The sequence below is a fragment of the Fragaria vesca genome, linkage group LG1 (genome assembly GCF_000184155.1).
Source record: "Fragaria vesca subsp. vesca linkage group LG1, FraVesHawaii_1.0, whole genome shotgun sequence".
Classification (NCBI taxonomy): domain Eukaryota; kingdom Viridiplantae; phylum Streptophyta; class Magnoliopsida; order Rosales; family Rosaceae; genus Fragaria; species Fragaria vesca.
In genome coordinates, this window is record NC_020491.1 from 11,419,779 (window position 1) to 11,427,654 (window position 7,876).

Sequence of the window (7,876 nt, forward strand, 5' to 3'; positions counted from 1 at the left end):
AATTTAGTTTACAAATTACAACTGGTAACTGAGGTCATGAAATGTCTCAAAGAAACTTCCGTCTAAAATTTACATTATATACATTTTTTGCTATGCAATATCTCATGATATTTACAAAAGCAGGAAAACAACAAATCCAAAAGGAAGAAGGGAATGAGGGGCAAAAAACCACAAGACACAGAAGCATACATCCAGATCCCCAAAATTGGTTAGGAAAAGACAGCTCTCAGAAGTGAGGCTTATGGAGCCAATTTAGGTTGATATTTTCTTTTTCCACCACTATTCTTGTGTTTTCCAGAGGCAAGAAAGGCTCCCATAAGTTTCTTGTCTCAAAATCGATACAGGTACTTCTTGCAATCTCGAGCATTCTCTCATGTTGAGCTTTTTTAAGCTGCTCATTTCACCAATATCTTCAGGCAATTCCTTGATGCTAAAGCAATAAGAAACGTCAAGAAAGGTCAACTTCTTTAGGTTACTGCTAGAGCCTGGCAACTGTTCCAAGTCTGTACATGACCTTAGTCTCAGCAGTTCCAAATTTTCCAGTTTCCCTACTCTTCAGGTAAGGCAAGAAGCTTATGTGATCAGTTGGTGACACTGAGCTTCCTTAGATGAATAAGAATATAAGCTCACATAGGTCAGCAGGCATTTCCACCAAATCATTGTGTAATACCCCGGAAATTTGATATTAGTTTCTAATTTTATTTAGGAATTTTTGAGTTAGAAGTTAGTGTGTTTTGAAGTTCGAAGGAAGAGCGGAAGGGTTCGGATGCGTAAATTGCTTGAACCGGTTTTATGGTTCTGAAGGGTCAAGAGTTGACTTTCTAATCTGTTGGGTTTCTCGAGAAACTTCCTTCACGAAAGTTGTAGAGCACGACGATACGAGTTCGTAGACACGTGGCACGCGTAAAACGGACTTCGTATGAGAAAGTTATGGTCAGCAGAAGTTGTGGCTTTACGGGAATTTTGGGTTAAATAGGAAAGTTTTCAGTTTGGGTCCTCATAATTTTCAGAACCAGATTTTTCTTCCCCTTTCTTCTCTCTCCCCGACCCCGAGAGAACCCAGGTTTCCCAGCCGACCCGACCCGGACCCGGTGACCCGACCCGGCTTTTCCGGCCACCTCCGGCCGACCCAGACGACGGCACCGGTCGGGTTCTCTTCCTCTCCTCCGTCCGAGCTGACCTGTGGTGGTGTTGTGCGCCGTTTCGGTCCCGAGTTGGTGACCCGAAGCTCGGAAGCTCGGGTTAGAGACCCGGTCGGTTTCCTTCCTTCGGCGGCGGCGACAAGGCGGGAGACCGGTCGAGATAGAAGGCCCTTGGCATCCTGGTTCGACTTCTGGTGGCCTTGGAGCGCGACTCACGGCGGAGAGCGGCGGTGGTGGATTCTAAGCATTCCCGGCGAGTTTCCGGCATGTTTCCGGCCGATTGGGGTGAAACCTCAGGTATAAAAGATGCTCCCCTCTCTTTAATCTTCAAGTTTTGTGTTGGGAGTTTGTCCTATTTCGGACGTTTCGTGGTGGCGCGTGGGGCCCACTCGCCGCCGCCTGTGGTGGCGCGTGGCGGCGCGTCCGGTAGTGTCTGGGGTGTTTTGTGGTGCTGGTTAGATAGTACTCTTCGTTATGAACGTGTTGGTATGTGGGTTGTAGGTTTTGGTTACCATTATTGCATGCTAGGGTTTCCACTTGGTGCTAGGTTCCGTTCGGTTCAGTTTTGGGTAAATCCGAACATGAGATTTTGGTTTGTGGTTTTATAGGTTGTGTAGGATGTTCAGGCGACCTTTTGAGGTATAGGGAGAGGTTTTGTCTCGAGTGACAAGTTTGTGGGTTAGGACTTGAGTTTTGGTTCGAGTCGGTTTATGTTGCTTTCTTAGTTACTAAGGTTAACGTTTTGTTAATAGGTGACTGGTGGTGTGGTTTTGTGTGATATGCTTGAGTTGTGCGTGCGAAGACGCAGCTGGATTTGAGGTGAGTAACATCTCACTAAGGTCCACTTTCGGACCAATTATTATAATTATGATGATGATGATGATGATGATTTTTATGAAGATGATTATGATGATGATTGTGATGTTGTTTGTGATGAGGATGATGATGATGATTTAATGTTATGCTTTTTAGATAAGTGTGATGATGATGATGATGATGATGATGATTTTTATGAGGATGATTGTGATGATGATGATGTTGTTGATGATGAGGTTGAATTAAAGAATTGGTTATTGTTTGTTTTAAAAATATATGAGCTTGATCACCAACGGTTCATAGGTAAGTTAAAACGAGTTAGATAGTCAAACCGGGTTCCAAGCCTTTAATCGGGTGATTGGTTGCGGTTATGATGATTCTACTCTTTTTGTGAATTGTTGTGTAGATAGTCAAACTGGGTTCCAAGCCTTTAATCGGGTGATTGGTTACAGTTATGACGCTATTATTATTTTGTGTTGTGATATTGGACAGTCAAACCGGGTTCCAAGCCTTTGGCCGGGTGATTGGTTACGGTTAGGAATAGAGCTCTAGTCCGTCTGTCAGTGTAGGTCATGGGAGGTACCTGAAGGTATCTGGGACCCATGGGTACATAATTTGTGTTGTAGGTCATGAGAGGTATTTATTAATATCTGGGACTCATGGGTACATGTGTTTGTAAGAGTATTAGTTATGTGGTGTTTAACCTTGTTCTTAATTGTTGTCGATGAAATTCTTTGTTTTGAGTCTCTCCTGAACTATGCTTAATGCAGGAGATTCTCCAATTTAAATGTGTGACTTTGAGTGGAATTCCTGAACTATCATTTTTGCAGGATCCACTTATGATTTGATTGTTTTGGAAATTGTTGTGTGTTTGTTCTTGTTTTACTCTTTTGAATTTTATTGTTTTGAGGTGATTCCTGAACTAAGTTCTAAAGCAGGAATTACCAGTTTTATCTTGTGTGGTGTTAGAGATGTTGAGTAAATTTTGAGAATTACTCATACGAGCTTTTTAGCTTACCGGGTTTGTTGTTTACAACCCGGTGCACCATTTCTATGGTGTAGGGGTTAGACTTGCAGGTGTTGATCAACATGGTTGAGGCAGAGGCATAGTGGCTGGGGTTCAGAGGATGTACTTTTTATTTGTATATTATGTAAGTTGTTTTTAAGCTCGTGTGAGCATCTTCATTTTACTAGACTTTTGAAGTTGATGTATTTATGGAGATGTAATGTTTAACTCGGTTGTTGAGTTTAGTTACATTTACATTCCTGTATGTGTTGAGCAGGTTTGGGATATTAAGAGTTCTAAGTTATATCATGCCCAAATTTTTGAAAATTTATCCTTCGAAAATTGGGGTGTGACACATTGCAATAGTCAATGGTAATTTCCTCTAGATTTGGAAATGCACATGAAAACTGGATGGAACTGTCGCTGAAAGCTTTTCCAATGGTACACATGAATAGAGATATCTTCTTCAGACACACAAATTGTACGGGGTTCTTTGTTATTGAAGATATTGAGACACGCTCCAATCTAATTCTCTCTAGGTGAGATTTCGAATCCAGTAGTGCAGTATTACTTAGCTCAGCAGGTGAGAAACCATCATTTGTGACAACAATTAAGGACCTTCAATTTATGCATAGTGTCCACAAATTTGGGTAAGGCATAATACTTCGTCTTAAAATTTAAGACTAGAACCTCGGCTTCTGGTAGTTCCATGTGGTGCCATTTTGATGAGAAATTTCCATCTGCAAGCAAAAAAAAATCATTTCGTGTGAGCATGGACTACATAGTGAACGTACTATTCAAGTCTTGGTCTGTGTCTTAGTAAGAACATATGCATACCTATTCGTCTATGCATTTCTACGTAAATTATTATTGAGAGAGATGGGTTTACCAGTTGAGATGGATAATATGCGAGTTTTCATGGATTTGTACTTATCTTCCATCCACCATTTCGGAAGATTGTTTCCAATTATGTTTATAATCAGTCTTTCTCTATCTCCTGGGGCTTGTTGTCTTGTCTCATAGATAGCCAACTCTCGAAGAAGATCACGCTAAGTAACAAAATGTTCACTGTAGTATCCATCCCCCTGCGTCAGGTCCTTCCTGTTTTTTTAGTCAAAACTAAGTTGATTAGAAGCAGAGGTTTCTAAAAATATATTGTACTAATTAAAGTAGCAAGTAATGATGAGTAGCATCTGGTCATTAATATAAAGGAAAAACCTATGGAGCTAGCATACCGTGTGACTACAAGATTAGCCAGACTTCGGTTGGTGAGCCTCTGGAGGTATGCAACACAGCGTATCTTCATCTAGCTGCTCATGTAACTCTGTCCACATATCAATGAGGGCAGTAACTGGGATTCTTTGGTCTTCAGGAAATGAACCAAGGTCTAGGAAACACTCCCTGATGATAGCCATTTCTTTATCTGAGACAACTATGCTGCTTTGGAGGCGAAGAAGCAAGTCGGTCTCAGAGTCAAGAATTGAAGACCCTTTGGACCATTCAATTAGTCTTTGTTTCCAGATCTCTATACTTTGTCCGCGAAGTGATATCCTCCTGCCACCGTGATCGCAAGTGTATATCTGATGGTTAATTAAGCTTTATTGGTTAATTAAGCAGGGATGTAAATCAGCATCATCCCACCATCACGTGCCACCCCATTTTCCCTCACTCTTGACCAATTGCTAGCTGCCTTGTGGTACCTCTACCCTCATCTCCAGCTAGAGACACAACCGTGCCCCCTAGCTAGAAACCGAATTATACATATATATTCATCATCTCTTCATTTAAAAAAAAAAAGACGGGCCGCACACAGAGGAGAAGAGAGACAGCCGCACTGAGCAAAACTAAAGGGGAGGGCAGCAGCCCTCACCCGTCCATCACCAACCCTATTCTGTCATTCACCATTCTCCTCAAGACCACTTCATCTTCAAAGGAGATTAAAAAGAAGCTCTCATCAACATCATCAGCACTTCACCAACTCAAAGGATTTTAATTTTAATAAACAGGGGAAACTTAATATCAAGTGGGTTCATAATTGCTTACAACAATTTGTGAATCTAGCTTGTGTTTCCTCTCCACTCTATCCTTTCTCTAATTTCTCATGTATTAGATGATATATTTGATTATGGGTTATGAGTTATTCAATTTTTGAGAGTTAGGATTATGAAGCCCTAAACTCATTTTGTATAAATATTGGTACTTTAATTATAATAGATGCAATTTTCATTGTGTATGCTTTGAATCCGAATGTGTTGGTCCTAAGAAGAATGTTTATAGGTTTTGTTACCCTTTGAGATTATGTTATGGACAATTTGATAGATAGATTGATAAATTGACAACTTATTAGTCTTGTGCATCTAGGATTTGAAGTGTGGTAACCATTAACTAGCTTAATTGTAGCTAAGCTTGCTTGGGTCTCTATTATCTTGCACTTTAGGCCTCTAATTTGAATGTTACGGCCTTAACCGGTGTAATGCCTATGTTAGAGAGTTGATTGTGGCCTTAACCGGCATAATCGATACACCGAAAGGATAATTGGTCAAGTAGCCTTAACCAATATTAGATACGGGACTTGATACAATAGGATATGCATTTATGAAATTGGTATCAATGTTTGCATATGAGTTAGTGTGGATCACCCGACATTTTCATGTTCTCATCACTTTAGTTCATTAGTTAGTAGTTTATTTCTCATTTTGTTTGTCGTCAATTTAGTTAACTCCTCATTCCATCTCCCTTTTATATTTCGACTCATTGTAGATAATCATCACTAGGCGTCTAGTTTTGATTAGGCTTTGGTGAGAACTAGAGCCGAGCATTACTAAGGCTTGGTGCCTAGATTAGCATTTTCTGTAATTTTTTTTTCTTTGTTTGCTTAGCGACTTTTGTTCCGATTAGCCTAGGATTGTGGGTTAGCCACTAATCCCCGTGGTAGGATAACTTGGGCACTTATACTTCCCTATCTTGACAACGATACATTCTTTACAGCCCTCTACTATCTGCATTTGCATATCGTTTACAATTGAGTTGCAGACTAAATCATCTCACTATTTTCAGGACCACAAAAAATTGATTAAACAAATATCTACCATTTTCTTCTCTGGCTTAGTTTTTTCTCTACAAGTACAACAAGCTTAAATGTTTAATTTCTAGCAGGGGTTGTAAAAAGAACAGATGTGTTACACCTTACACTCATGCTCTGTAGAAATGTAAATTTAATTAGTGTCCTAATCCAGCTTTTGTAACTTGTAGTTGTGAAAAGAAAACAACTTATAGTTCATTGCAGTTAAGAAATTACCTGTCTCGAGAGGTATGCTGGAATATGTGAGCTTTTATCTCCCAAAGGTGCTGAATGATAAAAGAGTTTCATGGCATTGTCATAATCCAATGATTGCAAATGATATGAAGAACCAAATCTTGGAAATTCAGATCTTGATGTGACCAAAATCTTATAATCTGGCATATCGAACTGAAACTTGTCTAGTAGGGATTCTCATCCAGACCAAACATCATCCAAGACTAACAGTAAAGGGTTTCTTCCTTGTTCCTTTAGAAATGTTTGCAGCCACTTGACTGCAGTTATTTCGTCTGGGAAAGTAGGCACCTGGGAACCCTTGCGAATATGTAACTCTTGAACAATAAGGCCTAGGTTTGGTGTGTTTGACACAGTGACAAAGAAGATGTTGTTCTTGAATTTATCTGTACAGAAACAAAAAAGTACTCTATTACTCAGATGTTATTTCAATCTTTGTCTAAATTGTAAAAAGGAAAAACATACACAGCTGCAGCCCAAGTATAAACAGACAAGTATGAAATGAGTGAAGCAAGAATTGTAAATTGCTAATGTAGAAATGATACCTTTGACTTGCCCGTCTTGACAAAACTTTGTTGCCAATGTAGTTTTCCCACATCCTCCGGGAGCAGTGACCACAAGCATCGAGACTCCATCCTTAAGAAGTTTCATCTTCAACTCCTGCAAAGGTTCATCCAGTCCAACTGTAAACTGTGTAAGTTCAGGCACAACACACCAAGCTCCACCTTTAGCTCCATTTTGTATATCAAGTCGGTCTTCAATCCTCTTGATCCCTGCCTCCATACTGCAAGAGTTTGTTTCAACTCGGTCTTCAATCCGGTACATCCCCTCCAGCATATCTCCACTTCTCATTTCAACTCCACTGAGCACCTTCTCCATATGCCTATTGGTTGTTGCTAAATTCTCAACCCCTGACTCTAAAATGATACTACTCATTTCAATCTCAGTGACCGTCCTCTCTATCCTCTTTACCGAAAGCGAAGTCTCCTTCCCATCCCTTACTCCCTGCGCCTGCAGTACCTTCAATAGTCTTTCAAGAGCACTATCCCATCCAAGAAGCTTGTTGGCGTACTTGTACTTCTTGTAGATGTTCCACTTACGAACCTTGGAGCACTTTTTAACAATCTTTATCCCCTCCTCCATATGTGCTTTGAACTTTTCTACTTCCTCCTTTCGATAACCCAGTTCCTCATTGCTTGCTTCTATCTGCTTGATCAGTGGTCTATATGAGTCCAACGTATTATTGAAGATTATATAGAGGTACAGTTATAGTGTTAATAGAAAAATATTTTCTACACTTATACATAATATTTAACCTCCATATACAAAAAAAATAAATATATACAAAATATTCTACAGACCGTACCTTCGACTCTTTCCGAGCTTAAGATCGCTGACTAGTGAGCAGTGACTACGTTCTACTAATCGGGGGTCTAGATGTAGCAAGAACTATCACTGAAGGTTCCTTTTTTTTTTTTGGCGAAGTCACTGGAGGTTCCTTTGATGGCTACATCTCCCACAGGTAAAATGAAATAATATTACAACAGGCTAAGTGGAACTGATTAAGAGTCAGAGCAAGTGGAAATTAAGCGTTGAAGA

At 40.0% G+C, this 7,876-nt stretch overlaps 1 pseudogene across 1 annotated transcript; it reads right to left on the bottom strand.

The window, feature by feature from the left end:
- Positions 1-279: 279 nt before the first annotated feature.
- Positions 280-7,458, bottom strand: LOC101299904 (annotated as a pseudogene). Its single transcript, XR_183845.1, has 7 exons — positions 6,823-7,458; positions 6,489-6,663; positions 4,200-4,518; positions 4,023-4,065; positions 3,854-3,980; positions 3,325-3,704; positions 280-662 (listed from the first exon to the last, which is right to left on the bottom strand). The product of XR_183845.1 is annotated as a probable disease resistance protein At5g66900-like (transcript).
- Between the last annotated feature and the right edge of the window lie 418 nt (positions 7,459-7,876).